This window comes from Excalfactoria chinensis, chromosome 2 (genome assembly GCF_039878825.1).
Source record: "Excalfactoria chinensis isolate bCotChi1 chromosome 2, bCotChi1.hap2, whole genome shotgun sequence".
Classification (NCBI taxonomy): Eukaryota; Metazoa; Chordata; class Aves; order Galliformes; family Phasianidae; genus Excalfactoria; species Excalfactoria chinensis.
In genome coordinates this window covers 87,607,012-87,629,161 of record NC_092826.1, presented here as the reverse complement: position 1 = coordinate 87,629,161, position 22,150 = coordinate 87,607,012, and the positions used below count along the sequence as shown (strand labels likewise).

General features: G+C 47.2%; 1 long non-coding RNA gene across 1 annotated transcript; it reads left to right on the top strand.

Moving 5' to 3' along the window:
- Window positions 1-7,810: 7,810 nt before the first annotated feature.
- LOC140248893 (uncharacterized) lies at window positions 7,811-18,209 on the top strand. Its single transcript, XR_011902904.1, has 7 exons — window positions 7,811-7,879; window positions 8,224-8,288; window positions 8,418-8,478; window positions 9,570-9,679; window positions 9,987-10,110; window positions 17,536-17,936; window positions 18,138-18,209. It is a non-coding gene; the product is annotated as an uncharacterized lncRNA (long non-coding RNA).
- Window positions 18,210-22,150: the final 3,941 nt, after the last annotated feature.

Below are 22,150 nucleotides of genomic sequence, written 5' to 3'. Positions count from 1 at the left end.
GCCAGGTAATTTCTGTCCCGTGGCCATCCAGTGTCACTAACCAGAGTCACTGTGTGCCTGCAGGCTCTTCCTGCCTACTCCTGTATACCAGGTCAGCAGCCAAATCAGGGCACATGTAAAAGAAGCCAGGCTCTCTGAAAATGGCTGACCTCAGTTGGGTCTGGAGAGTTGTTCAGCAGCATGCCAGAGAAAGTGCGTGCAGAGCTCTGTGACACTGCTCACCTCCCACCGCTCCCAATTCCCAGAGACTTGTGAGCTTTGCCCTTTTGGATGAAAGGGATCCTGTGTGGTAGGAGCCTGCAGGGCTGTTTCTCCCCAGGGCTGGCTCCGGCTGTGCCCTGTGCTGGCTGGAGCCCAACCTTCATCCTGGGGATGTCCTGTGGGAGAGCTCAGGACACGTGAGCTGGGGAAAGTGTGAGGGAATCGGCTCTGCGGTGTTGCCCACAGACAAAGCCCAGAGCCCAGGGCACAGCCCCAGTCCTCGGCCAAGAGCAAGACACGGGTAGTTCCTGTGCATCCTCTCTCTGTCAAACGAGAGGTGGAAGCAATCTTTCTTGTCCCCCGATGCTTAGGCACCAGGGGCAGAGGCACGCACTGAAGAAAAGGACAATTTCCGGGGCCTATGAAGCACACTGAGGGATCATCTGTAGCGCAGGTGAAGGTAACGTGGGACATTGTCTTGCTTCTTCCAGGGATGAATGCCAAGAAAAGCACAAAGGCTGCTGTTGACAGGTCTGTGCGAAAGCGCCACATGATGGTGATTCTCAAAGCTCTGCTGCTGTCTGCGCTGGTGCTGGCCTGTGGTACTGTGCTATGGATATGCAAAAAATACTGGTGAGTTGGCTTTTCCCCAAAACACTTTATTGCTGCGTTTGGCAAGGAAGCATTTGTGGTGCTGGGATCCTGGACGGCCAAACTTTACGTTGCAAAGCTTTTCTAGTTTCCCCTTATTTCCTGTCAGTGAGCAGTGCTTTCTGAAACTCATTTTCACAGGCCGTGCATGAGGAAAGAGAGAACAGCAGAGCAAGCTCATCCCGAGACCGACGGTGAGGGTGTTCCAACTGGAGATGAGTGCAGAATGGAGCTGGGAGAGGCAACAGGAGAGAATCTTGCCCAGTCAAACGAGAATCTCAACAACAGTCCCAGACCATTCTGTTCTGCCATCAGAAACATCCTGTCAAAATGCCAGCATTTATTCATCTGCAAGACCACCCACTGCTCCAATTGATGTTCTAGTGGAGTGGGAGCAGGATTTGGATCGGCTCCTTTAGGAACTCTCTGAGGTGGCTGGCAGTGTAACAGCGTAGTCTCATTGTATCTTAAAAACAAACAAACCATCAAAAACCAATAAAACAAACAAAAATCCCAGCACTGTTCTTTTCCTTGGATACGCTGACGTGATACATTTTCCAGCTGAGACTTTGCAATAAGTCTTGAAGCAGTTTTGAACTGGTACAAGTTGGCAGTGTCTGCATTCCGTTCTCCTAATTTCCTTGCTGCTCAGAGTTACGGTATTTATTAATATATCAATAGGGGTATTAGTGTCAGCTGCTTTCTCCACTCAGGAAGTCCCAGTGCAAGCCAAGATCCAGACAGGAATTCTTCAGTGGAGGCTGTGGTGTTTATGAATAGCCATACAATATTGCACTTTAGTTAATTCACCAAAAGCACATCTAGTCCAATTTGACAGTATGTGAAGTTGCCATGAAATGTTCTCAAAGATGATTTAGTGTCTTGAGATCTTTCCACTTGAGCATTTCCCAAGAAATTCAGTTGCTGAGAGATATAAATACTAGTTAGGTAAGTTCAAGAACTGCTATAGTCTACAGAACTTTTCACAGGACAGTGTGTGTAGGATACCCCACGGTATAAACCATAAGAGGGATAATCCCAGAAACATGCACATCTGTAAGAGGCCATGCTTTTTACATTATTGCCTCAAAAGTTTGCTGAAATGGACAAGTCCAGGCAAGCCCTGGGCAGGGGATGAGAAATCCTTTGTCTGAGGGTAACAGATGGACAAGTCCAGGGGCAAAGAGAGAGAGAGAAGCTGCAGATGAATGGCCGTGGTCTTTTGTGTGTGCTTATCTCAAGGAAGATGGCCATCTCACGGGTACTCGCATGACTCTGACCCAAGCTCCCAGGAATGTCACGTAGGCTGGGAAGAAGTAGGATAAAAAGAGCATGGACAAACCACGAATTTAGGTTTTCTGACATCAGATGCCTCACTTCATGAACAAGGAGGTTTTTTGACATCACGTGCCAAACTACGTGAATGCCTGCATGCTGGAGAAGATGCTTGCATGAAGAACTTCTAGGTATCTGGCCTCAGAATCTCTCCATCGTCGTCCTACTGCTGCCAACTGACTCTCCTGGGCTTGCTGTCGAACCATTTGCTGCTTCACATTTAATCCTTAGGGGAACAGAGTGGACTAAAGTTCCAGCGCCTCTTGTGCATTCCATTAAAAACCTGTCAAGACTAACGTGGCCTCATAGTGCTCAATGTAGTCCCAGGGGAGCTAATAGGAATGAATAGGGGTGCACGTCTGTATGCCCCAAGGCTGATGCTCACCTCTCTGACTCTGGCTTTAGGCTCCAGGGCCGATGTTGTTTTCCCATACTGTGGCTTTATGGCCCAGGGCCAGTGCTGGACTCATGGACTGGGGCTTTAGGCTGTTGGGCCAGTGCTGGCATCACTGAGTGGGGCTTCTGCCAGCTGGATACAGCTGCTGGCTGAACTGGCCAGGATGGAGTCTTCGCAGCGCGGTTTCCCATCTGCATATCCACCGTGAGAATGGAAGTCTTCCTTCTATGTGTGCCCCATTCCATCACAACGAGGAAAGCAAACCATTTAGGCAACTGAAATGCTTCTGCTCCTGCAGTCTGGCAGAGAGCAATGCCCTCTGTCCCACGCCACCTCTGCACAAACTGGAACAAACTCAGCCACACAGAGTTCCCAGGGTATCAAGCAACGCAGTCACAGCTCTGCAAGGGGTCACGTCTGCAACAGAAGGACTTTCCCCAAAGCAGAGGGAAAACAGGGAAGTACAAGGGGAAAGGAAAAAGAAGTAGTTTTCTAACTGTTGATGCAACTAAACGTGGTGTGTGCCAAAACATAAGGGGGCACTCAGCAATTACAGTGATTTTGCAGAGGGAAAGGAGAGAGGGAAAGCCTACTTTTCAATGCTAAAAGGCCTTGAGGATATGAGAAAATCAAACAAAATTGCAAAACACAGAACACCTTTTCTGCAGGCCCCTAAAGGGAATGGGGAGACATATGTCAGATCCAATGGGACAGGACTTTTCTGGATGCATTTTAAAAGTAAATCAACCCAGCTCTTAGTTGGGCTGCTGCCCCCTATTGCTGCGGATCCCTGACCCCCAGGCTGCTGGCTTTCCACCCATGCATCCTTCCTTGGAGCCAAGCGTGCCTTTCCCAGCAGCAAGCAGCAAGTTGGAGTCAAAACCAAAACCTCCTTGCACCTTTCCCTGTCCTTCTTTCACACATTGTCTTTTAGTTTCAGAAAATAGGGCCAGACCCCAATGAAACAAGAGCTCTGGGACAAAGCAGCTGCTTGATTTTTCTTCTCCCCCTTCCTCATCTACGCTCCACAGAAAGATCATTTGCCAAGTAAGGGATCCAGTGATCAGGTGTATGAGGGGCAGAGCAAATCAAGCTTAATTTCAAAGGCTTCTCTTTTAGACTTGATTTCCCTGAGGTCTGATAACATCATACAATCATAGAATCATAGAATAGCCTGGGCTGAAAAGGACCACAGTGTGCAGGGTCTCCAACCAGCAGACCAGGCTGCCCAGAGCCACGTCCAGCCTGGCCTGCAATGCCTCCAGGGATGGGGCATCCACAGCCTCCCTGGGCAACCTGTTCCAGTGCGTAACCAACCTCTGTGTGGAAAACATCAACCTAATATCCAACCTAAACCTCCCCGTATCGGTTTAAAACCATTCCCCCTTGTCCTATCACTATCCACCCTCGTAAACAGCCGTTCCCCCTCCTGTTTATACGCTCCCTTCAAATACTAGAAGGCCACAAGGAGGTCTCCCTTGGAGCTTTCTCCAAGCTAAACAAGCCCAGTTCCCTCAGCCTGTCCACATAGGAAAGGTGCTCCAGCCCTCTGATCATCTTAGTGGCCCTCCTCTGGACCCACTGGTTGCTCAATGAAGGTTTGCAGGCAGACTTTTCTCTTCTGCTTGAAGGTGATTTGCAGTAAAACTCCAAGAACCTCCCGACCCTTCTATCTGATTCATCACTGGACTCAGAAATTACTGAGGGGAACACAGACACACAAAGCACTTCTCTGCAGCCGCTCTTCCTTAGGCAACAGGTTCAAAAACACACGTGCAGGAAGAGCAGAAAAGAAAGTTGTGTGTACTGAAAGAATTTTGTTTGTTAGCAACAGAAGCCCATCTGACGCTCCTGGGTGTAAATCCCTTATCCAGAGGGTGCCAGTGATGCCACCTCCTTTGCAAACTCTTCACGTGTGGTAAGAAGCACCTGGGTCTCCCCCATTGTGGGGTCTCCCACATCCTCAAGGTCTCTCCAGTGGAGGTTTTCCCATGGGAAATGAGGCCAGAACAGTATTTCCAAATAACTCAATCTGATATTCTTCATGTGGTAACGTAACTTGAGGAAATCCGGCTTTCCAGAAGAATGACCTTCTAGCTAGGGAAATCCACAGCTTGGGACAGGACTCTAGACAGCTCACAGGCAGAAGGTGATGGGGCACTCACACCATTCTCCTCCCAGGCCGGGTGCCCAAGTACAGTGCTGAGACTTACCATGATTTGCATTTCTCTTTTGCCTTCCTAAAAAACACACCTGCTTCAGGGCACATTTCATCCCACTGTTAGGCCTTGTAAGAAGCACTATGGCAAATCCACATGCAGAAACCACAGTCATTTCACTTAGTAACAGAGACACCATTCTGCCCTTGCTCCTGACTCTCGTCCCTGCCTCCTCCTGCACTGGGCAGTGTTTGTGGGCAATGAAAGAAATCCCCACATTCTGGAAAATACAGACAAAACAACAACAACAACAACAACAAAAAAACACAGGCAGAAAAGCGGCACTAACACATTGTCACTGGTGGGTACCTCCACATAAAGTGCTGTGCTAAAGGTGTGAGGTTAAAGGATCATCACTATCAAGATAAAAGTCATAGCATGGAAGATTTAGCGATGGCGTGCTGACTAGAAGGAAGAAACAACACTTACCTTGTAGCTTGTTCATTTTCTCTCTCTTATCATCGGGTATCTTATCATCATCTACGTAGCTCTGAGGTTGGCCAAAGCCTGTTGCCATGAGCTTTGCTAAACGCAACAAAGCTGTGGCTCATAGGTATTACACCATGTCATGTTTTTGCAATTCTGTAATTTTGCTATCAGTATTCCACATCATAACATCATGATAAAGCATGGATAATTTTGACGAATCTGCTGCTCACAAAAGAAGACTGAATGTCCCAGGGAACACCACGGTCAGTCATATGACACGGACTCTATATAATCTCACTTCAGTGCTGGACTCGCGCTCTTGGACCTTGCCAGCCAGGGGGGAGCCGTGTGGGAGCCTTCCATCCGCTTCGCCTAGAGTTACAGTAGGCCTCTTGGTTTCGGGACTCACTCTCTTATTTTACTTGATTCGTTAGCCTTAATTCCAATTATATTGTATTATATTGTGTTATTCTGTATTCCGATATAGTATTTAGTAAATAAGTGTGCCTCCTTAGATCGTTGCCGCTGTATTTATTTTCCTTTTCCCTTTTTCCCTTTTCCTTTTGGGATAGCGGCCCTGCAGGCCGTCTATACCCCTGTCATGGGTGCAGGTAGATTTTAGCTTAACCCATGACACACCGGCACATAGCATAGGAGAACTGCATAACCCAAGTGTCGAGGGAAGAAGAAGGGGGAACTGTTACAATTAATTACCACCTCTAGATTGATAACTGTAGGCTTCTTGTCACACACTGCTGCCGTCAAGCAGAACAGCACAGATGTTTACAACCGTGACAGGGATTTCTGCATACAAGCAACCAGACGAGGCTGAGCACACTCTCCCGTCTCTTTGCCATTCCTAGAAAGACCCAGAAGAGCTCAGTGTTCTCTTGCTGTTAGTTTACATAGTCAAAGCATTTCCAAAGGCACGCTGCTCTGTAGAAAAAGCTGCACTGTCCAGCAAGTTTGTCCAGGAAGAATGCAGCAGTATCAGTGCAGGTCATCCTGGGGGATCTGAATGCATCTGTGAAGAGAAGAGGGAAAGAAGAGGGAAGAGAGAAAAAAAACAGGCAATAGCACTGCTGTCCACAGGGGGCGGGGCTTGAGGCAGGGCCTGTGCCTGAGGGGGGCCTGGCACAGTTAGGGCCAGCTCAGGGCCCAGAGCAGAGGGGGAGCAGGCAGAGGCAGGGCCTTGGGGCCCAGATGGAGGAGGACCAGGCACGGCTGGGGCCACCTCAGGGCCCAGACTGGAGAGGGACCCGGCACAGCTGAGGCCACTGCAGGGCCCAGGTGAGAGGGGAACCCAGCACAGTCGGGGCTGCTTTGGGGTCCAGGTCGGAAGGGGGCCCGGCACAGCCAGGGCTTTGTGGCAGCACTCAAACTCTCAAGTTCAGCCTTTAACCATAACCTCAAATGGTAACTGTAGTGGAAGGCAGTAGCAGATACAGCTGCTTTACTCTAATTTTCCTAAGAATGGCGAAGGACTCAAGCTAGTAAACAAAAGCATTATTTCTGAAAAAAAAAACCCACAAATCGAAACAAAAAGTCCCAAAGACACTTTTCTGAAGAACAGGTTCACAAAACGTTCCTATAGAGCAGATCTCCAAGTAGAGACTCTTCCTCATAGACAGCCAGGTCTTACATGAGATTAGAGAGGGCAGGAACCAAGCTCTCCCCCTTTTTTGCACAAATGAAATGCTTCCAGCTGTGCTCCACAGCAGAACATCTTTTAATGAAGATGAAAGCCTGTGAAATGAAAGAATCCTTTCTTCTTTCTTTCACATTTGTGTTTATGGACTGCAGTTCCAACCAGGTGGACTCGCAGGGTCTTGCAAGTGACACCTGGAAGCAGGTACAGAGTGGAGACACAGCACCCTCAGTGTCCAGGTGAGTAACAGCAGCCAAGGAGGTCTTTGGGCTCTGCAGGGTCCAAGTGTGGAGCATTACACACAGGAACAGCTGAGCATGAAGACAGTGGCAGAGCTGCAGAGCTAGCCATAGAAGAGAGGCACAGTGGCTCAGCTCATTTCCCACATTAACACAGGAAATAAGAGCCATGAGGGAAATGCAGATGCTTTCTGCTTTCCTCTTTTGTCTCGTGCCTTCTGCCCCCATCAGAGGGGAGGAATGAGCTGCACTTCCACAGAGACATTCCTCTCACAGCCACTCACACTTCAGGTGTGCAGGAGCGGGCTGGGGCTGCTGGTGGCAGCTGTGGAACCCTGCCATCTGTGGTGCCCCATCCTACCCTGGAGGTGGACATGTAGAGCTGAGGACCTTTGACACTGCACAGATGACTGCAAGCAGAGGTGTAGCAGAAGGAACACAAAGCATTTAATAACTTATCATACAAAGCAATGAGTAATGGAAATGACAGTATTTCCAACCAAATATCCCCCATCCTAACAGTCATGTCTGATTTCCAAAATCCCACCCAAACAATATCCCATCCCCCTCAAATACCTTCTCACTATCCCACCCCTGAATTTCCTTCCCACAATTCCCACCCAGTAATTACCCACACTAATTACCAGCATGCAGGGCATGGGGAACAGCTGTTCCTCGTGTGCAGACACCCGAAGAAAAGAAGTGGCAGGGAACAGCCCCAGGCCACAACCCCATCAGCTGCTGGGGCAGCAGCATCCCTGTCAGTGGGGGATGTTGCTAGTGGTGGACAGGGACAGAGGGAGAAGGCACACGTTGGTGTAGCTTTGCATCTGCTCCTCTTCTGCTGATGTCCAGTCCTATCCTCTACAGCACTTTCCATTCTTCTGTCCTTCTTTCTTACTTGTATCCTTTCTTCAGTTCTGATTTCTTTCTCTCCTTTAGTTGTTTTACCTGTATCTGCTTCTCCCCTCTTCTGTTCATTTACTGCTCTGGTCAGCATCTAGTGTCTGCTCTGCAACTCTAGGTTGGACTTTGTTTTGGGATGGAGAAGGGTGTGCAGGGCATATATTTGTGCAAGAAAAGTCCTCTTGCTGTGTCCAACAGGTGATGAAAAGGAGCCCTTAGGAACCGGGACCAGAAAGGGAGCTTGTTTCTCCTAAGGCCACAGTGTAAGCTTGTGTAACTGGGAAGGATTCTGTTATGCATCTCCTGGAAGTGCCTTTGAATGAATAATTTTGTGGACTTGTTTCCAATTGTTGCTCAGAGGAACTGAGCCTTTTATCCTTGTGTCTTTGCAGGAAGACAGAAGGGAAGGAGCCTCTCTGGTGAAATGCTCAGGTGCCATTTCTTTTCAGGGAGGTGTGTTTTCCTTGTTGTTTTTTGTCATCTGTTCTTTGCTGTGCTGTGCTTTTTTTCTTTTTTTTTTTGTCTTTTTGTTTTTCTTTGTCTTTGCTTTTTTTTTTTTTTTAATTTTCATTTTTGTGTGTGGGTTTATTTATTTATTTACTTTATTCTGTGTTATTTTCTAGAATCCTTTGGGGTTCATTTGTTGTTGCTGTGTTTTCATCTATGCTTTGCTATTTTTCTTCTGATTTGCTGTATGAGAACTGTTGAGTTCTCAGCTGAGTGACTGGAAGGGGTGGAGCCTGGCTGCACCTCTCCTACAGAGCATTTCTGAGGGCTGACTGCCCCTGGGTGGGATTTTTTTCTGATGATTTCTCCTCTGTGCAGTTTGTTCTGTGCACTTCCAATCTCAGTGGTGGGTGAGCCATTCTTTCCTTGCCTTTCTAATATATTCCCATTGTGCCAGTATTTTTGTTGTTACAGGTGCTATGCATTTTCTTTTTTTTTTTTTTTTCTTCTGTTTTGTGTGGGTTTGATTTTTGTTTTTTTTTTTTTTCTTTGTTTGTTTGTTTTTTAATCTTTGATACCTTGGTCTTTGGCTTGCTTTTTTTCTTTATTGGTCCTTGTATTGCTTTTTTTTTTTTTTTTGTCTGGTTTTGTCTGGTTTTGTCTGGTTTTGTCTGGTTTTGTCTGGTTTTGTCTGGTTTTGTCTGGTTTTGTCTGGTTTTGTCTGGTTTTGTCTGGTTTTGTCTGGTTTTGTCTGGCTTTGGCTGGCTTTGTCTGGCTTTGGCTGGCTTTGGCTGGCTTTGGCTGGCTTTGGCTGGCTTTGGCTGGCTTTGGCTGGCTTTGGCTGGCTTTGGCTGTGTCATGTTAATTTGCAAGAGACTGTGAACACTCCTGGTTCAAAATGCAGTCTGCTTAATCAAATGGGTAAGAAATATATATGGGCTGCTGAGGCCAGGCTGGATTTGCATTTCTTTATCAACTGGGGTGTTGCTGCAGATGCCCTTATCTCTTGTTTTGTCTCTTTTGTGGTTGTTCAAGGATATTAGAACGTGCTGTGTCAGTGTTTGTGGCCATCCTCCTTTTACTTCACTGTCTTGCAGGTCAGCTCGTGCTACAAGTCGATGGTATCACTGTATGAATCGAGGTCAGTTTAGGAGCAGCTGCTGATGGAAGGAAGCAAGTCCAGGCTAATAAATGGAAGCATCTCCTGGTCAGGTGTTAGAGGTGGCTGTAATGATGTCTGTCATTGTAAAAACCAGAGGGCAGGCTGATCCGAGTGCTTGCTGACTGATGTTTAGGAGTATCTTGTTTTCCAGCTGTAATGAGAGGAAAGCTAAATATGCTGAGCCATTACAGCTTGTGCTGAAGTTGTGAATGTGCTCCCAGATGTTTCCTTTAGTGGTAAATTATGTTCTGGCACTCTGGTAGTCCTATCTGTGGCATGATCTGGAGAACCGTGTCTGGGTGCAAGCCTTGTGTGCCTGTTTCCATGAACCTTGCTTTCCTTTTCTCTTCAGAGTAAGTGCAGGATGCTTCCTTGCTGTTGGTGGATTCATCCAGGAGGCTGTCAGAAGGCCAATTGCAGTATTCGTTACTCAGAGGGACAGGATGGGAATGGAATGTCGTTGCCACTAGTCAAAAGTAAGTTTCTTATGTCATGAATGATATAATTTTGATTATTCTGAGCAGTTGCAGTGTGGTAGAGGATGTCATGATACCATTTATTTGGGAGCGCAGGGAAGAGTTGTGAGATGTGCAAAGGTAGTTTCTGTTTTGGCTGTGAAAATGGTGGAGTTTTTTTTGGGAGGGCAATGTCTAGGCATCCTGTAAGCAGGCCCCCTCTGAGAGATTGGGCTTGGCTTGCTGCTTTGCTGTGCCTTCCTGCCTGCTCCCTGTGCTTGCTGCATCTGATACCAGTGGTCATGGAACAGGCTCCCCGGGGCTGTGGGCCTGGCCCTGAGCTGCTGCAGCGTAAAGGCTGTTTGTGTTTGGGTGGCCCTTCCTGGAGCATCGGGTTGGACTTGATGATCCTCGTGGTTCCCTTACAACTTGGGATATTCTGTGGTTCTATGATCATGGTGGTTTGCCTTGGAATTACCAGATGATTTTTTTCCCCCAATTTTTTTTATGGCATTTGAACTCATAGTTTCAGTTCTTAATGTGGGAGAGGAGTTAAATAAGGATAGGGTGAGGTGCTTCTTTTTTTTTATATTCTCTTAGGTGACTGTGTGTTTTCTGCCAATGCTGTGGTAGTGCTGTAGCCGGGGATGTTCCTAGTGCTCATGAAAAGGCTCTGCTGGCAGCACAGAATTTGACTGTTTGACTGCCTGCTGGATTAATTTCTGTAGATTGAACAAACCATCTCATAAAGCATACAATCGGTTTATTTTTTGAAGGGCTGCCAGCTTTTGAGGTCGCTGAGAAGTCTTGGTTTATCAGTCACTAGCAGCTTGCTGAAGCTTGAAGTAGTTGAATCGTCCCGTACAGAGCTGTTAAGTAAAACCTTATAATTACTTTGGCGTTGGAGCTCTGAGCTAGGCTGTACCGCTGGTGTGTGTGCCTGTGCTGCAGATGGCATCCTTCCTCATCCTTCTCCTCCCAGCTGTGCTCCTCATTGGCAGAAGGTATCACCATCAGCTTTCTACCTCACACAGCAGTTGTTATCCGAGCAGAGCCTTGGTCGCTTCCCAGCTTCTCTGTGACACCCCACTTGGCTGTTAGTTCTCTCCTTTTCTGTTGGTGTTCTGTGCAGTCTTCAGTTTGCCCCTAGATGCCAGGCCACTTGAAAAGAGTTTTCAAATTATATCCATCCTGATTTCTTTGTGTTGTCTTTTTCTTTTTTTTTAAACAAAAAACAAACAAACGAAAAACAGAAAAACAGAAAAAAACGGGGTACACTCTGGAATCTTCTGTATGAATCACCATTTCAGACTTGTCCAATATTGCTCTCCGGGCTGTTGTTCTCTAATGTGTTTAGTTCAAGATCAGTCCCTGTCCTTTGTCCTCCCGGCTTTTCTGTCCTGTACGGATTCAGCTGTGTTTCACTTCAGCGTGCTTTCCTTCCAGTGCTTACAGTTGTGCGGAACTCGTAGTTGTGTCAAGGAGAATGAATGCTGCAGCACACATTCCTTCTTGATGTGTAGCAGGTGCTGGTGATAGCAGAGCCCCTGTTCTCTGTGAGCAACTTGTGCTTAGCCTGCATTCACTGAGCTCTGATCTGCTAAGCTTGTGAGAAGATGAAACAGAGCTTCCAGCTACTTCTCTGGGATTGTGGTTTGCACTGCTTTGACTTTAGTCCTGCTGGCCAGTGATGGACAAGGCAGAGGTGTTGGGATACTGAGAAAAGTGTTTGTGTTTGGAACTGTGGATTTTATTTTATTTCTTAGCAATCACTGGGGACCGCTGAAGTTTAGCAAAGGAGCCTTAGTGGTGTGGTTGCCTCAGGTGTACCTGATCTCATGATGGTATGTGGCCTTTTAGCAGAGTTCAGGCTCTGACCCCTCAAAACAGTGACTAGAACGAGCTGCAGGTGATAGCAAGGCTAATCCAGTAAGGTTTGGATGAAGCTGGCACAGAAGAGTTACCTGCCCTTATGAGCATGGCTGGTGTGTGGTGTATGTTACTGAGACCTTGTGTTTGATGAAGTAGATGCCGCTAGGTCGGGACATTAAGGCTTTGGATGTGACAAGTTGGAATCCTATGCCCAAATTCAGCAAACAATTACTGCTAAACAGAGGCCTCAGGCATATGTTTTAAGTTTCTCTGTTTCCTGTAGAACCTAAACACGTGTTTATAGCTTTGCAGAGTTTATATGGCCCACGAGCCATGTTTTTCATAGGGAGAAAGGTGTGCTTGAGTATCTTGTGTTCTCTTTGGCAGGGACGTGGTAAAAACCAGTCCTGGATGTTTGGTGAGGGAGCAGCGCTGAGAGAGGCGAGCCAAGTGGTGGTAGAAGTCCTGAGTCACTGGGTTTCTGTGCCTCTGTGTGGAGCTTTGTGCTTAAGAAAGATCCAGATTAGCTTTGGGTAAGCCTCTGAGCTTCTGGATGCTTCTCATAACCAGTTCAAACCTGTCAAAAGCTTGAGGATATTGTACTGCTGATACAATGAGTCTTTGTTATCGGCTGAAGAAGTAGGCATTGGAACGCAGAGCGTAAGTGCTAGCTGCAGTAGATGATAGTATAGCTTGAGAAAGGCTGCCCCTGGGAGCTCTGGTAGTTTAGATCTTAGTAGCATCTGGTATTCTAAAGCGTGACTACTTCAGCTGATGTACTTCTCTTTGTATTGTTGGCTCTTCATAGTTGGTGGGTAATTTCAGCAACCAGCCCAGCAAAGACTACTGGTTGGCGGACAGGCTTCTGTACTTCTCCTTGGAAGGCAGGAGGATGCAGAGAGTAACATTTTGCTGAAGGCAGAGTGATTTTAGAAACCGCAGAAGGTCAACTTCAATAGGGATCATAGCGTCATAGAATTGCTCAGGTTGGATAAGACCACCTTTAGGTGGTCAAGTCCAACCGTAACCTAACCAAACTTACCCTAAACCCGGCAACCTGCTGCCCAATCACGTCCCTGAGCACCACATTCAAATGGTTCTTAAACACATTCAGGGACGGTGACTCAACCACCTGCTTGGTTCTTCCTTAGAGGAGAAAGCTGTCAGAGATGTCACTGCAGGAGCTGGTACGGAAACTGGACAGAGGTGTGTCCTTGGCTTTCGAGAAGTTCCAGGACCTAAGAATCCTCCTGGAGAAAGTGATTGTGGGGAAGCCAGAGACACTGCAAGTTCCATCACAGCTCCCACAAGAACTGTGGTGTTAAATCTCATAGAATCATAGAATTGCTCAGCTTGGAGAAGGCATTAAGGATCATCAAGTCCAACCACAACCTAACCAGACTAGCCTAACTCTAACAGCCCTCCACTCAGTTTTGTCACTGAGCACCGCATCAGAATGATTTTTACACACATTCAGGGATGGTGACTCAACCACCTCCCTGGGGAGCCTATTCCAGTGCTTAGCAAGCCCTTCTGTCAAGAAGTTTTTTCATGATATCCAACCTAAACTTCCCCTGGCGCAGCTCAAAGCCATTACTCCTCATCCTGTCACCAGTGAGAAGAGAACAGCCCCGCTCGTGCTGTAAGCACCTTTCAGGTATCTGGAGAGAGCAATAAGGTCTCCCCTCAGCCTCCTTTTTCCCAAGCTGAACAGCCCCAGTTCCTTCAGTCGCTCCCTGCAGAACATATTCTCCAGTCCTTTCCCCAGCTTTGCTGCCCTTCTTTAAACCTGCTTCTGCACCTTGACGTCCTTTGTGAATTGGGGTGCCCAAAACTGAACACAGTACTTGAGGTGAGGCCTCGCCAGGGTCAAGTGCAGGGGCAGGATGACTTCCCTAGTCCTGCTCCCCACTCCATTCCTGACCCAAGCTACGGTGCCGTTGGCCTTCTTGGCCACCTGGGCGTGCTGCTGGCTCATATCCAGCTGACTGTCCATCAGTACACCAAGGTCCCTTTCCATCAGGCAGCTTTCCAGCCTCTCCTCCCCAAGCCTGCAGGGTTGCTTGGGTTTGTTGTGACCAAAATGCAGGACCCAGCACTTGTCCCTATTGAAACTCATCCAGTTTGTCCTGGCCCATTGATCCAGTCTATCCAGGTCCCTGTGTAGCACCTCTCTCCCATCAGGCAGCTCGACCATCCTTCTGAACTTGGTGTTGTCTGCAAACTTACTGAGGGTGTGCTCCATCTCCTCGTCAAGATTGTTAATAAAGGTGTTGAATGGAAGCATCCCCAGTACTGAGCGCAGGGGGACATTGGAGTGACTGGCTGCCAACTGGATTTAACTCCATTGACTGCAACTCGTTGGCCCCGTTTTCCAGCCAGTGTTTCACCCAGTGGAGCATACGCCCATCTAAACTGTGGGCAGCCAGCTTCTCCATGAAGATGTTGTGGGGTACAGCGTCAGAGGCTTTACCACATTAACAGCCTTATCCTCATCTGCTAAGTGGGTCACCTTGTCATAGATTGGAATTACCATTCATAAACCCATGCTGACTGGACCTGATCCCCTGGTTGATCTTTAATTGGTCCACGATGGCTCCTGAGATGATCCATTCCATAACCTTTGCTGTCGCTGAGGTGAGACTGATAGGGCAGGGCCTGCTGGGTTCCTCGTCCCTACCTAGCAGCACAGGGGATTTTATTTCCAGGGAGTAACAAATCTTGCTATTAAAGACTGAGGCAAAGAAGGCATTAAGTAGCTCAGCCTTATCCTGATCCTTAGTCACCAAGTTGCTCTTGGTGTCCAATGAGGAATGGATTCTCCCTAGCCCTCCTCTTGCTGTTGTTGTATTAATAGAAATATCTATTGTTGTTTACCTTAGTGGCCAAGTTCGGTTCTAGCTGGGCTTTGGCTTTCCCAATTTTGTCCCTGCACAGCCTTGCTACATACCTGTTATCATCGTAAGTAGCTTGCCCACTCTTGCAGAGACCGTACATTTCCTTTTGCTCTTGAGTTCCAGTCAGAGGTTTCCGTTCAGCCAGTCCAGCCTCCTTGCTTGTTGTCTTCTATGTCTTGGGGATGGTCAGCTCCTGCTCCTTTTAAATTACTTGCTTAAAGTATTGCTAGCCTTCCTGGGTTCCCACGCCCTCCAAAGCTACCTCCCGAGGAACCCTATCAGCCATGGTCCTAGAAAGGATAAAGTTTGCCCTCTGGAAGTCCGAAGTAGCAGTTCTGCTGACTCCCCTCTGTGGTTTATCGAGGACTGAGAAATCTGGCATCTCACCATCACTATATGCCAGACGGCCTCCAACCTTTCCATCTCTTACAAGACCTTTTCTGTTAACAAACAGCAGGAGTTTGCTTCCCCTTGTTGGCTCCTTCACCATCTGTGTCAGGAAGTTCTCTCCCACACACTCTAGGGACCTCCGGGACTGTTCCCTATCTGCTGCATTAGGAATCCAGCAGATGTATGGGACGTGGAAATCCCCCACAAGAACAAGGGGGAGAGACCTTGAGACCTCATCCAACCACCTATAAAGTGTCTTGTCCGCATCTTCATGCGGTTGGGTGGCCTGTAGCACACTCTTGTGGTAATGTCAGTTTTACTGGCCTTTGCTTTTATTTTGACCCATAAGCTCTCACCCCTATCATTGCCATCGCTGATTTCCATACATTCACATTCTTTCCTAACATAGAGGGCTACATCCCTGCCTTGCCTGCCTTGCTTGTCTCTTTTGAAAAGCTTTAGAAAAAGAAGTGGGAAGCTGAATTGATACTTGGGAAAATGAGAAATGTTTACAATAGTTTTTGCAGAAGAAGCCCTCAGTAGGCAGTCATTCTGTTCCACTTTTGGCTAGGCACCAGTTGCTTGTCTTCCAGAATGTCTGCATATGGATGAATCACAGCATGATCCTGGGAATTTTTAAGCAAGGTAGAAAGGAGGACCCGGGCAACTTCAGGCTGGCGAGCCTCAGCTTTGTGCCTGGGAAAATCATGGAGCAGATCCTCCTAGAAGTGATGTTAAGGCACACACAAGACAGAGACCCAAGAGAGCCAGCATAGTTTGACCAAGGGTAGATCTTGCCTGATCAATTTGGTGGCCTTGTATGATGGAGTGATGGCTTGTGTTGTTGGGGGAAGGGCGATGGATGTCATCTACCTGGACTTCTGCAGAGCCTTTGACATGGTCCCTCACCACATCCTTCTCTCTAGACTGGGGAGGTGTGGATTTTGTGACTGTTCAGTGGATTAGGAATTGGCTGGCTGGACACAGCCAAAGGGTTGTGATCGATGGTTCTGTGTCAGGGTGGAGGCTGATCACAAGTGGTGTCCCTCAGAGTTTGGTCTTGGGACCGATGCTCTTCAACATCAGTGACACAGATGATGGCATCGAGTGCGCCCTCAGCAGGTTTGCAGACGATACAAACTGAGCAGCGCAGTTGATACATTGGAGGGAAGGGAAGCCATCCAGAGGGACATGGGCAGGCTGGAGAGGTTATGGGTGTCCCATCCCTGGAGGCATTCATGGCCAAGCTACCCATGTTTGACTTCTTTGTTTATCAGTGGGGCAAGAGGAAAATCCTCTTTCTTATTCTTTTTTCTTTTTTTTTCTTTTCTGTAAAACTGCAAAAGCACTCGGGGGAAGTTGGATGGCATCAAGGGCACGTGTTTTGGATTCTGCTTAGGTGGAGATAACTGTAAGGAAGGGAAAGAACACTTGTGGGGCAGGGGGGGTTGCTTAACAACCTACAGTGAAGTACAGAGCACTTTTCATGTAGTGTTCAATCACTGTTTTCTGAAAGGCAGTACAGTTCTGAGCTAAGCAACAATTAAGCCAGTGATTTTCAACATCAGTTTCTGATGATAGTGGCTACCTGTGTTCAGAGGGCACACTTAATTCACTGTGCCTGTGGAAATTCTGATGAGCAATTAGCAAAAATACCCTTGTTGTTAGAGAGAAACAAGAACGCTGTCCTCCAAAAAGTAATCAGTGCCATTTCAGTAAGTGACACCTCTTCATTGTACAGGAGGAAAAAAAAAGCAACAAAACAAAGCCTACAGGTGAGCCTAGCATATTAGTAAAATCAGAACAAAATGTTAGGAAAGACAAGACTGTGCTTGAGTATTCCCAGTAATTAGCGCCTGAATTCCAGAATGGGTTTCTGAACCTTTCTTTCATCCTCCAGGTCCTATGAAGGACGGTGCCTTCATTGTAATCTCCATCAGAAATGCCTCCTTTCTCAGTGAAAATCCAGCCACTGGATTAAGGGCAAAAATGATGTGCGGAGTAGAAGTTGTTACTTTTTCTCTCTGAATACAGCCTGCTTCAACACACTTTAAATCAGAAAACCTTTAAAACCGATGCAAAGAGAAGCATGTTTGGTTGTTTTGTGTTGTTTTGTTTTAAATAGCTTTGAACAGCCAGATCAAGTAGCTAAGAAGCCTCGTTCCAGCTTTTCTGTTCTAAAGGAGTCACGGTGAGTGTTTTCTCTAACAGTTGTAGCGTTGGGACACACGCTTCTCTTTTTGTCATCGACTGAGTATTGTTCTCTCTCCTTATTAATATCTTGCAGTGTAGAACGTTTCACGTGTAATGAAAAGCTGGTGTCCAGAAGATCACTGGGGCCAGATCCCAATGTTGCTGCACTCATCAGTAACACGTGTCCAAGCCCTGATGTATCTGAAGCTGATCCGGAGGGAATGCGAGCCAGAATCAGCTGACGCAGTGCCAGCAAGCTTTCAGTCAAGGCCTTAAGGAAGGATGAAGATGCAGGCTGGGAACATCACCCGATTTGACCACGTGTAACTTGATGCTAGAAATACACCAAGTCCTTGCTCCCTGCATAGCAAGAGATTCCTCCATTCTCCTCCCAAGGCTGCCAAAGTAACTTCTGTGTGATGAGTGCTGAGATCAAACTTTGTGTCGCTCCTTGCAAGTTCTGTGGTAGCGAGATACTGTGTTACCCACTCACAGGTATCGTGCCTTTGGTAACAGGGCGTAACACAATGAATCCTGTACCAGCGCCGCTGTGATAGGCCAACAAGGGACCCTGATGCCAGGGTGAAGGCTGATGTTGCAGATGCCTTCCTGTCACTGGAATACATGGAGTTTACAGAGCCTTGGACGTGGGGCTGTGCTGCTTTATTTATCTTTGTTGTTTCCTTCTGGTTACAGGGAAGCGTCTGTCCCTTCTGCCGCTGTGAAGTTGCTGCGGGGAATGAAACCATCTGCAGCTGTGGAAGGGCGGTCACTGCATGAGGAGGGGCTGCGCATTCAGTCATATGGGACTTGATGTGAGTGTTTGCCTAAAGATGTGTTCTCAAACTCAGTCCCCCAAACCAATGAAGGAGGCTACATGTGCTTTTACAGGCTAGGTTCATTGACTTTAAAATGATACTGGTGTTGATGACTAGGAGGGGGGCTGGGCGGTTGTACAGGGAAGACGATTGAATGCTGCCAGAGATCTGTGTTTATCAGCCAGGAAACAGTGGGCATTGGGCTCCCGTGTGCTGAGCTTGATACTGATCTACCGGGACTCTTCTCTCCTGGATATCTTCAGAGAACATTGTTCTAGCTGCTTGTAGTTTTCAAGCGCGGGGAAGGAAACGGTGGTAAAGAACTAAGAACCTTCCAGATAGTTTTGGATAGGGCGGTGGATGTAGCCTACCATGATTTCAGCAAGGCATCTGATAGTGTCCCCCATGACATCCTTATAACAAAGCTGAGGGAGTGTGGGATAGATGAGTGGACAGTGAGGTGGGTTGAGAACTGGCTGACTGTCACAGAGGGTCGTTGTTGGCAGTGCAGAGTCCGGTTGGAGACCTGTAACTAGCAGTGTCCCCCAGGGGTCGATGCTGGGTCCGGTCTTGTTCAACGTCTTCATCGATGACCTTGACGAGGGGACAGTGGCCACCCTCAGCAAGTTTGCTGATGATACGAAGTTGGGAGGATTGGCTGACACGCCTGAAGGCTGTGCAGCCATTCAGCGAGACCTGGCCAGGCTGGAGAGCTGGGCAGTAAGAAACTGGATGAGGGTCAACAAAAGCAAGTGTAGAGTCTTGCACCTAGGGAGGAATAATTGCATACACTAGTACAGGTTGGGGGATGACCTGCTGGAGGGGAGCTCTGCAGAGAGGGACCTGGGTGTCCTAGTGGACAACAGGTTGGCCATGCCATCAGTGTACCCTCATGGCCAAAAAGGCCAATGGCATTCCATGGTGCATTAGAAAAAGCATGGCCAGCAGGTCAAGGGAGGTGATTCTCCCGTTCTACTTTGCCCTGGTAAGGCCTCATATGGAGTACTGTGTCCAGTTGTAGGCTCCTCAGAACAAAAAGTACAGGAATCTCTTGGAAAGAGTCCAGCAGTTCTTTCTTTCTGAATGTTCTTTCTTTCGTTCTTTCTTTCCAGAGATCATCACTGGGGAGCATTTTTATCTGATTCAGACTCTTTGCTTTGCCGTGATATTGTATTCAGGTGATTTGCTTTACTCTTGCATTTCTAGACCTTGTTTTGCTTTGCTTTCTTTTCCCTGTTTGTTTGTTATTTCCCCGCTTAGCTTTTCTGTAGTGCCCCTTTTGCTTTGCCTTCCATGGTCTTTGTTTCACTTTTGTCGGTTCTTTGTCTTTCCTGTTCCTTTCTTTGCATTCTTCCTTACTGAGAGCATTCTTTTCCTTTTGAGACAATGTATTTTCTCTTTGTTTTGTGTTTCTCCTTTCCTTTTCACTCTTCCTTGCCTAGCTTTACCTTCCTTGTCCCTTCCTTCCTTGTCCCCTAGCCTGTGCCTTTCCTCTTACTTTCCCTTCACTTACCTGATGTTCTCTCACCCTCGATTGTTCTGTGTATTCGTTTCTGACTTCTTAAACTCCAGCCTCCTGTTTTGGCTTTCCTGCTCTGCTTGATGCATTTGCTGTCTTACTCTCATTTCCCAGGTGGGTCCACGCCTCCTGAGCAAGGCTGCCTGTTCCCTTGTGGTGGTCTTGCAGCTTTTCCTCTGATGGCAGGCTAGATTGATGCCCGGTAGCTACCCTGACCTCCTCCTTGGCATGACTGCAGGTGCTCTGCCTTCCTCCAGAGAGATGTTTTGTTCTAATTGTCATCCGCAGACCCATTTTGGGCTGCTGACCCTGATGTAGCATCTCTGGTGGGCTTAGCAGCGTGCCCTGTAGCTACCCTTTCCTCCTGCCAGGCATGGATGCTGAGCTTTTGGGGTCCTCCAGACTCAGTTGTCATCTCTGCATTCTTTTCATCTGTGCATTTCCGTGCTGCGTTTCCCCTTGAGAGCATTTCCCCTTGAGAGCATTTCCACTTTTGGTGCATTTCCACTTTTGGTGCATTTCCACTTTTGGTGCATTTCCACTTTTGGTGTATTTCCACTTTTGGTGCATTTCCACTTTAGTGCTTTTTCTTAGTTCTCTTTTTATCCTTCATTTTTTTTCCTTCATGTCTCTTGTTAGTGCTCTTCCGTGCTGCTCTTCCGTGCTGTTCTTCATTAGTAGTTTTCTTTAGTGGTTTTTTACCTATATTCTTTCCTCTGGTGGCTGGCTAGGTCTGTGCATGGTCACTACCCTTACCTCCTTCTTGGCATGACTGCAGCTGCTCTTTTCCTTTGCTTTTTTACGCTGTTGTTTCTGCTGTATGGCTTGATGATTGATTTCTTTGTTGCTTTTCCTTAATATTTATTCTAATTGTGACAAAACCAGGCAAAGTCTAGTGCGATACATAAAGGGATAGCTTTATTCAATTAAGCTAGGTGGTCAAGTGAGCAAAACAGAGCTGGGCGCCAGGGGGAGTCTACACTCCGCCAAGGTCACAATTTGAGCAAAGGATCAGTTCTGCATTTATACACCTCTTATCTCCAGAATGAATTCCAGTCATTATAGCGGATGTGCAGGTTGTTGCGGGAGATGCGCTTTCTTTTCTCATGATGGTTGTGAGGGTGAAAGTCAGCAGTCTTTTCCATTATTCTTTGGTTATTTTCTAGCAGCTTAAGTATCCTGGCAATGTGTAGTTTGCAATGCCTAACAACTAAACCCTTACCTACCACAGCTTGTTCTGTGTTACGATGAATTGTTGCATTTTCTTTCAGATTTGTTAATGTTGTTCTTCTTTGTTTGCAACTGAGTGCGTCCCTAGCCTGTGTGTTTTTACTTTCTGTCCTTTGCTTCATTATTATTTCCTCTAATGGCTGCTGAAATCCAGCAGACCCATTCTTGGCTATTGACCCTGATGTAGCATCTGTGGTGGAGGTAGCAGCATGCCCTGTAGCTAAACTTTCCTCCTCCCAGGCATTTTCCATAGTGTTTTTGCTTAGTGTTTTTGCTTAGTGTTTTTGCTTAGGGTTTTTGCTCAATGTTTTTGCTTAGGGTTTTTGCTTAGGGTTTTTATAATGGTTTTCTTTGATTCCATGCGTATGTCTCCTGCCAGTGCGTGTCTGCTGCCAGTCTGTGTTATGCTGCCAGTCTGTGTCTGCTGCCATTGTGACTGTGTGTCTCCTGCCAGTGTGTTTTTTCATTCTGTGTTTTAATAGTAATCCATTTATGCTAATGGCTACTGAAATCCATGCCTGGTAGCTACCCTTTCCTCCTCCTTGGCATTACTGCAGAGGCTTTGCATTCCTCCCAAGAGATGTTTGGTTGTAATTGTCATCCACAGACCCAATCTGGGCTGGTCAACATGATGTTGCATTTCTGTTTGAGTTAGCAGCATGCCCTGTAGCTACCCATTCCTCCTCCCAGGCATGGATGCTGTGCTTTTGGGGTCATAGAGACTCTGTTGTCATCGCTGAATTCTTTTCCTATATCATTTCTGATACTACACTTCGCTAGTGCTTTTCCTTCCTACTTTTCCTTCTTGTCTTTAATTAGTGTCTCTGCTTAGTGTCTCTGCTTAGTGTCTCTGCTTAGTGTCTCTGCTTAGTGTCTCTGCTTAGTGTCTCTGCTTAGTGTCTCTGCTTAGTGTCTCTGCTTAGTGTCTCTGCTTAGTGTCTCTGCTTAGTGTCTCTGCTTAGTGTCTCTGCTTAGTGTCTCTGCTTAGTGTCTCTGCTTAGTGTCTCTGCTTAGTGTCTCTGCTTAGTGTCTCTGCTTAGTGTCTCTGCTTAGTGTCTCTGCTTAGTGTCTCTGCTTAGTGTCTCTGCTTAGTGTCTCTGCTTAGTGTCTCTGCTTAGTGTCTCTGCTTAGTGTCTCTGCTT